We start from the raw sequence: 8,213 nt of genomic DNA, 5'->3' as shown, positions 1-8,213 counted from the left end.
GGCAGAAATATCCCCTGGTTGCAAATCACCATCCTAAACTGAGCATAGTTATGTGGAAGAGATACGGCCTTAGGCATTAGTTGAGTCAGCAGTAGTAAATCATGAAATATGATATGAACACCATGGAAGTGCTCTTCTGACCAACAATACCTCCCCTGCCCTCAGTGTCTCTAGGAAGGATGATCAGAAACGTTTTAACTGAGATAGTTTTGCAGAAAGTTGAGAGCAAATGATGAACAATCAGCCAGGGAAATGGTTCCTTTTTGTCTTAAGAAAAAGAACAGTCACTTGGGAGTAATGCAGTCATTTGTAAAAAGCAGGTGTCCAAGAGATAGTGTGTGTAAAGAGGAAAAAATCGGATAGAAATCAGCAGATTTGCACGCTAATCCTGGGTTGGCTACTGACCAGCCGCGTCCCATAGAGGAGCTCTCTTCACTTGGCTGATAATAAGGGGGCTGAACCAAGTGACCCATAAAGTTCTTTCTCCTGCTCAGGTGTGAAGAAAATCACAGATTTGTTTGTCTAATGAATAGCCCATTATTACGTATTTTTGCAGAGGAGGAGCCATGCTTTGACAGAGTACAAGGCTAGAATCAATGAGGAGTATGGGAAGATAAATTACGGTGTTTAAGGGATGCCGATATCTAAGACGAAGGTAATGGAGTTTCTGTTGAAAGGAAATAAGAAAGTATGGTGAGTATGCACAAAAGACATAATACATCTTTGCTGCTCTCTCACTCTCTTTCTGTGTGTGTAGGTTGATGGTAAAGATGCTAGGTGGGCCACAGTTAGCAAGCTAGTCAGCTTCCTCATAGCTCCTCAGGGAGGAGGGTTTGCTCAGAACAGTCTCTCTTGCCAAATGTGAAAACCACGATCATAGGTTACTGTCAGCAATGGGCAATCTTGGATGTGTATGGAACCTCTCATCAGAGCATTCAACTGATTCAACTGAATTCTTTTATTTTGCTGATACACATGTCAAAACAGTCCATAAATATTATATCTTGTAGAAACCAACGTCATGATTCATTGACTAAAAAAGTAAAATGACCTTGGAAGATTCTGATATTCAATAGCACAGAAGTCAGGGTAGGACAAATCTGGCTGAATTTTAAATGTTTGAAGAGTTTTTCAGCCATTTTGGGTTTGATAGAACAGCAAATTCATTTTATGAAGCAGTCTTACCCTCACTTTCTAAACATGATGTAGGTTTGAAAGAAATTCATTCCATATGTTTTTGTTTAATTTTACTTAAATCATCAAAATATTATTTCTTAAGACTTTTTGATGTCTAAGAAGTATTTAAGCCCTTTGAATAATTTAAAAAATATACATTTTTCCTCTTTAAAACAGGAAATCATTTATTAAAGAGTTTAAATGGGTTTGGACACAAATGAGATTCAGACTTGAAATCCTGACCCTGTAAGATTAGGGAAAGTTTGAAACTTGCCAAAATAGACTCTCCCATTCCTCCCTAAAAGTGAATACCTTGTGATATCATATTGTCAGCAGAATTACTTGGGCATAGTTCAACAGAATGAAATGTTTTGTTATATTTTTCCTCCCAGTCATAGGGTTCATAACCTCAGTAAACTTTGACTCCCCTCTCTCTCTGTTGCATTGGCCTTCATATCCGGTAAGTCACTAAATCCTCTACCTCTTTGGTCTGTCTCTCTGGATTTCCATTGCCTCAACCTCTCTCAAGCTTTTGCCTGGATCGTAGCATTTGCCCTGTGGCTGGCACCCTCCCTCTGTCTGGTTTCTCCCTGCACCAATCCAATGTGTATGTTGTTGCTTTTTAATCCTCACTAAAGCATCACTAAATCTTCCCTAAACAATCGCCCTTCCACTATACAACCTTCAGTGGTTCCTAAGGCCCATTGATCATTTAGTCTTATTTGATGGTTCTCTGCATGTACTGCCCTGGTATATTTTTTCAAAGCTCTGGCCAGTGGAGAAGCTCTCCTTAAGGTGGCTTGGTTGCTATGTGAACACCACACAGGTACACCAGTCTGTGATGCTTTTCTTCCTCGTCTTCCTACTCATTCAGTGAGAACCTACCCAAGTCTCACTTCCTTTCTGATGACTTCTGCCTGTGGGATTACTCCCTCCTGAGAGTTCTTACAGCAATTGTCTCTCTGAGTTGGTTTCTGAGCTTACGCTGCTGCATACAATTCCTTTACTTCATACGTGTTTTTGTCTTGCTTTTTTACCAGGACTAAAGACTCAGTTCTCCAGCAGAAGTTCTCCAAGTGTGGTCCCTGGACCATAACATTAGCATCACCTGAGAGTTTGTTAGAACTGTAATTTCTTAGATTCCACCCTAGATTTGCAGAATTAGAAATTCCAGGGGTAGGGGGTAGCACTCTGTATTTTAATTAACAAGCTCTCCAGACGATTCGGGTGCGTGTTCAAATTTGAGAACCAGGATTGTGAAAGAAAGAGACACATCTTAGAGTTCTTGGCATCCTCCACAATGCCAGGACAAAGCTGAAATGTGGAAGTTACTAAAATGCTACCTAACTTGAATTTTAAGACAAGTTTTCAATGACACACAAGAAAATAGAAATGCTTTCAAAAGCTAAGAAATTTTAAGAAATAAAAAACTACACTTTCTTACTGATTGCAATGAGGGATCAAATAGCTTACAAGTTTAATGGTAATCTACTTGAAGAGAATTTCTTCATTTTTTTTTTGCTTTTTCCTTTCATTAGAATTTCAGTGTTGTCCAGCACTGAGTAGTCAGATGATGCTATTCAGCACACTCTTTCCAACATCCTTAAAACTCGAAATCTGTAGTTTAGAGATGATTTTTTTCTTGGAAGGTTGTGCGGTTGGTGGCCATATGTAAGCATGGAGGATAATTTCCTTTTCTTCTCTTTCTCATTAAAGTCCTTTATTACAGTTTGGAACTCTCATATAGGGATGAATGTTGCTGTCGAATAAAAACATCATGGTGTACAGAAAAATGGACCCTTTGGGTATGTCTATACACCAACAGAGGGGAGAATAAATTTAACTTACTGTTTTTAAAGAAATGTAAATATTTCATTGTTTTCTTCTCTACCCTTGTCCAATCAAATCTTATACATCCCCCAAATTTACAGACTTTAGTGCTAAGGTGAGCCTTAACCCAATTGTATTTTTTCCATACCCCTCAAGAACATTGTACAGTTAGAGATGTTCATATCAAGCCCCTGGCTCTAGCAGGCCTGTGATTGGGCACTGAGCCAATCTGATAATACTTGCACCCATGAGCCCAGGTAGATGATAGAGGAGTCAAGGAGCTACCTTAATTTCCATTGGTAGTAGTCAGTGAGCCTGGTTATATTTTGCTTGCTTTCTTTCTTTCTTTCTTTCTTTCTTTCTTTCTTTCTTTCTTTCTTTCTTTTTTTTAATGTTGTTGTTGTTAAAGACAACAGGTTAGTCAGTGTGGCATTGGAGAAAAAGGTTGTGCTTTGAAGTCAGACAAACCTGGGTTTAAATCCCTGCTCTGCCTCTCTAAACTAGCCATTTGTTTCATGTTTGTTTTTCCTTTTCTAATGAGAATCCTAATACCTCTCTGCCCTGCAGGGTTGTTGAAAGAGGTATTGATAACGTATGATGTACATGGCCCAAGCTCAGTAAGTGAAATTATTTATTATTAGTCTCTGACTAACAATTACTGTTTGTAGTTCTTTTGTTTTTAATCTCAAAGACATAACTTGAATGAAGTAATCCCATTCTTCGCTTTTTTAATTTCAGAGAGCTCTGCTTCTAATTGTTCTTTTCTAATAGTAACTGGGTTGCATTGATGTAAAGTGTATTCAGTGATTTTTCTTTTGCTTTTCCTCTGTTCTTTTTTATTGAAGCTGTACCTCTTGAGTTTCTATGAAGGAGGTGTGTATCTCTATCAATACTATGAAGTCTGTCCAGACCTTCCTTATTTCACGAGATTAGTATTTGTTGAGTGGTCTCTGCCAGGCTCTGAGGATGCATAAGTGTGCACAGGGAATAGTCAGAGAGCTGAAGTAAAAACTTGTTGTGACTAGAAAAATCCTATTGTCCAAATTGTCCCTATAAACTCAGACTTAGGAGTTGTGGAAGCAGGTGTATGCCTACATGGTGAAATTTTCCAGGACTAAATAATAGGACATTTCCCCATCTGTTTATAGTAGACCTGATGCTTTCACCCTGAGAGTCAGTGTTTAGTCAAGGCCTTGACTCTTTTATTTGCTGATGAGGGAGAATGTGTGCAAAAAGCTACACTTTTCCCCTGCAGCATTCTCTGAGCACATTAGCAAAATTTCAGTAACAGATCAGCAACATTACCTTAGTAAAGAATAGGGAACTAACAGAATACACTCATGAAAGATTTGCTTTCGCTGGCGAGGCCATCTGGAGAGGACTGCCAGGACAAAGGCAGCCTGGGACAGGGTGGAAGACCTTGGGCCATTAGGGTCTGTGGTCACCTCCAGGATGACCCCCAGTGATTCTCACTTCTTGTTAGTCACACTCTGTATTGTTCTCTCCCATTTTGAATAAGGGTTACCTTGGTAACCAATAGTACATTGTGGAAATGACTCCTAAGTGTGATTTCCAAGGCTAGGTCACAAAAGACATTGAGGCTTCTGCCTCACTCTATGAGATCCTTCAGATCAACTACTCTTATGGGAAGCCAGCTGCGATGTCATGAGGACACTCAAGCAGCCCCATAGTTTCTTGGGGTAAGGAACGGAGGCCTGCTGCCAGCAACCAGCACCAGTTAGCAGTATGTGAGTTAGCCATGTGGGAAGTGGATTCTTCAGCCCCAATGCAACCTTCAGTGACTGCAACCCCAGCTGACGTTTTGACTCTAACCTTTTGAGGAACTCTGAGGCGGAACCCACCAAGCTAAGTTCCTGGCCCACAGAAATTGTGTGAGGTAATAAATAATATTATTTTAAGTCATTAAGTTTTTGGATAATTTGTTAAACAGCAATACGTAACTAATACAGAACCCAGCATGTGGTGCTAGATTCCTGGAAGAAAAGAGCAACGTTAAAAGAAATATTAAAAGGGTAGATCAGAGAGGCCAAAGAGACATTTTCTTCACGTTTTGCCCCAAAGTGGTATTTTTTACACTTTATAAAGGGGATGTAGTCATGGGGCTGGGAATGGTGGGAGAAAATGAATTCAATAACTAATTCCCAGAGCACCTGGATGAAAGGAAAAAAAGGCAAAAGGATGAATGTTAGTTTGGGAAGGACTCCTGAATATGAAGGCTTGGAAATGGATCTTTCAACATCATGTGAAGTTGTGAAAATTGTTTTGTACTTGAACAACCCTTGGATTTCATCAGACAGTAGGACCACAGTAATGTGGGTAAAAAAAAAAGTCTCCTGAGATCCTTGAGTCATTCCTTTTTTTTCCTCGTACAAGACTAGTTAAGGCTACCAAAGACTATCTCACCTTTTAAAAGTCAACATGCCAATGAAGGCAGCAGTTTCAAGGCTTGGCAAAAGGTTTCACATTCATTTAAACAAAAGGGGCTCTTTCTAAAATTATCTCTAGCTATATTAAACTATGAATCATGTTTGTACCTCTAGGAAGGACTTAAGTGACATATTAGCATTTAGGGAAGAAGGCTTTGTATTACAGAGTAAAAAATTTTTAAAAAATAAATTGCTTTCTTACTACATGGTTTTATAACTGTCAACTTTTTATGTGTTTTCAATTGGGGGAAAGGATGAGTTTCTTTGGAAAGGGGCAAGGCCGGAAATCAGTAATGATTCATACCACTTTTTCACATGCTTCTCTGATGAGTTTTAATCACAAATCTGGGTCCACTTGTGTAACAAAAACATTAAAAGAGGGTGTTTTAAACTACGTCTTTTTATTAATCATGTATTTGGTCTTGTAAATAATACACGCAAGCACATCCTTGTTACGTCAGTTGGAAAACAGTGATTAACTAGCTGTTTAGGAGACGGGAGTATCTTGCAATTTTATATGTACTTCTCAAGTAGCTGTGTGTTTTCTCTTGGGCGATTTAATTTGATTTAGGCAAATTGAATTTTAGAATTTAATTGATTTTTAATTTTAATGATCTTTTCTATGCTCTGCATTTAATGGCATTTTTTAGGACTGCCACAGTAGTCTTTTGAGAAAAGGGCACATTTACTTGAAAGAAATATACTTTGTTATTTCTGAGTCCCTTTGAAATCACTGAAGATGGTTTTACTTCAGCTTTCCCTTCAGCCTAATTCCCTTTTCCCCTTTGTTTCTATTGGGATGAGGTAACCCTGGGTTAGTAGAGTCTTTTGTGATGGAAATGGCTATGACCACACAGACGCAGCATAATATTTACTTGGAATAAGAGAAAGAGAAATATCAATAGTGCTGCTCACCAAGCATTTGAAAATACTTGTGTCTTTCATTTCCACAGAGAAAAATACCACTTTGCATGTTCATTATTAATTTGGGTAACTGAAACATAGTGTGTTCATAAATTGTGAATCAAAATTGAATGAGGAGAGGAGTGAAATTTAAAAATTAATTATGGCAAGGTCTGAAGTTATGAAGGCCAGATGTATTAATGATGCATTAATATAGTATAAGACATTCATAAGTAAAATAAGGAAGTTATATGGAGCTGAACAAGCTCATCGAACAAATAGGGGTGTATTTGAGTACACACCCTAGCTTCATTGTTGTAGCCTGATTCTGAAGAACAGGTCAACAACCTTTTTCTGTAAAGGGCCAGACAGAAAATATTTTAAGCCTGGAGGCCATAGGCCTCTATCACAACTACTCAGTTTTGCAGTTGTAATAGAAAGCAGCCATGGACAATATGGAAATGAATAGATGTGGCAGTATTTCAATAAAACTTTATTTATAAAAGCAGGCTGCATGCCAGATTTGACTTGGAGACTGTAGTTTGCTGCCTCCTATCCTACAGAACGTAATTTTTCTTATTTACTTATTTGTAGACCAATGCATTGGAAAGGGAGTTTGACACAGCTAACAAGCACAGGTCGAGCATCCCAAATCTGAAAATCTAAAATCTGAAATGCTCCAAAACCTGCAACTTTTCCAGTGCTGACAAGACATCCAAGGCAAATGCTCTTTGGAGCATTTTGGATTTTGAATTTTTGAGTTTTGGATGCTCAACTGGTAAGTAAAATGCAAATTTCCCAAAATTTGAAAAATCCTTAAATACGTATATGGCAGGGTCAAGGCACAGTAGGACCTGGAGAGATTTTGTGGGTAGGAATGGAGTGGGCTCCAGCCTATAGTAGATTGAGTATATCTATTGCTAACATCCGGGAATCACTTGGGAGCAAAGTCAGTGTCTGTGGACCATTCAGTTTTCATTTGAGTGAATATTATATGTAGCCTGTGCTGAGGATCTGCATAGATGCCCTTCATATCAGCATTGGTGAGAGCCTTCCAAGTGGGGCCCTTCACACCCAGAGGGTTGATGGTTGAAAAGAGAAATCTCCTACTCTATACCCCAGTATGACTAAACAGGCCTAGCTCACCCCCTCAACCCCTGCCACTCCACTCACCAAATGGAACAGAAATTAAACACAGCCTTTTTACATGTATATATCCTTTGTCCCTATGCTTCCACTTGCAGGAATCCATCCTAAGAAAAATTTTAGGGAAGCTGCTAAAAACTGATATGTAGGCTGGGCTGGTGGCTCATGCCTGTAATCCCAGCACTTTGGGAGGCCGAGGTGAGCAGATCACGAGGTCAGGAGTTGAAGACCAGCCTGACCAACGTGGTGAAACCCCATCTCTACTAAAAATACAAAAATTAGCTGGGTGTGGTGCTGTGCGCCTGTAATCCCAGCTACTCAGGAGGCTGAGGCAGGAGAATCGCTTGAACCTGGGAGGCCGAGGTTTCAGTGAGCCAAGATTGTGCCACTGCACTCCAGCCTAGTCGACAGAGTGAGACTCCATCTCAAAAAACAAAACAAAACAAACCAAAAAAACAAAAAACTGATACGTAATATTCAAATTTCAGCTTCGTTTATTAAACCAAAAATTGGAAAGAAGATAAATATCCAACAGGAGGAGAGTAGGTAAGTAAGTTCTGGTATATATTAGATGAAATAATATATTATCTTTTAAATGGTTTTTGAGGACAATTTTATGACAGGGAAATGCTGAATATAATTTTAAATGAATATAGCAGAATGCAATATGATCATAATTTTGTAGAAACAGTATTGCAATAAGACTAGAAG

The 8,213-nt window shown here is 38.9% G+C and overlaps 1 long non-coding RNA gene across 1 annotated transcript; it reads left to right on the top strand.

Annotated features, from left to right (window-relative positions):
- The first annotated feature begins 4,704 nt into the window (after positions 1-4,704).
- LOC131382393 (uncharacterized) lies at positions 4,705-8,049 on the top strand. The gene is made up of 3 exons (XR_009211835.1): positions 4,705-4,903; positions 6,951-7,134; positions 7,991-8,049. It is a non-coding gene; the product is annotated as an uncharacterized LOC131382393 (long non-coding RNA).
- Positions 8,050-8,213: the final 164 nt, after the last annotated feature.

This window comes from Hylobates moloch, unplaced genomic scaffold (assembly GCF_009828535.3).
Source record: "Hylobates moloch isolate HMO894 unplaced genomic scaffold, HMol_V3 SCAFFOLD_23, whole genome shotgun sequence".
Taxonomy (NCBI): Eukaryota; Metazoa; Chordata; class Mammalia; order Primates; family Hylobatidae; genus Hylobates; species Hylobates moloch.
Note: the sequence above shows the minus strand (reverse complement) of the source record. Positions and strands in the feature narration are given on the sequence as shown.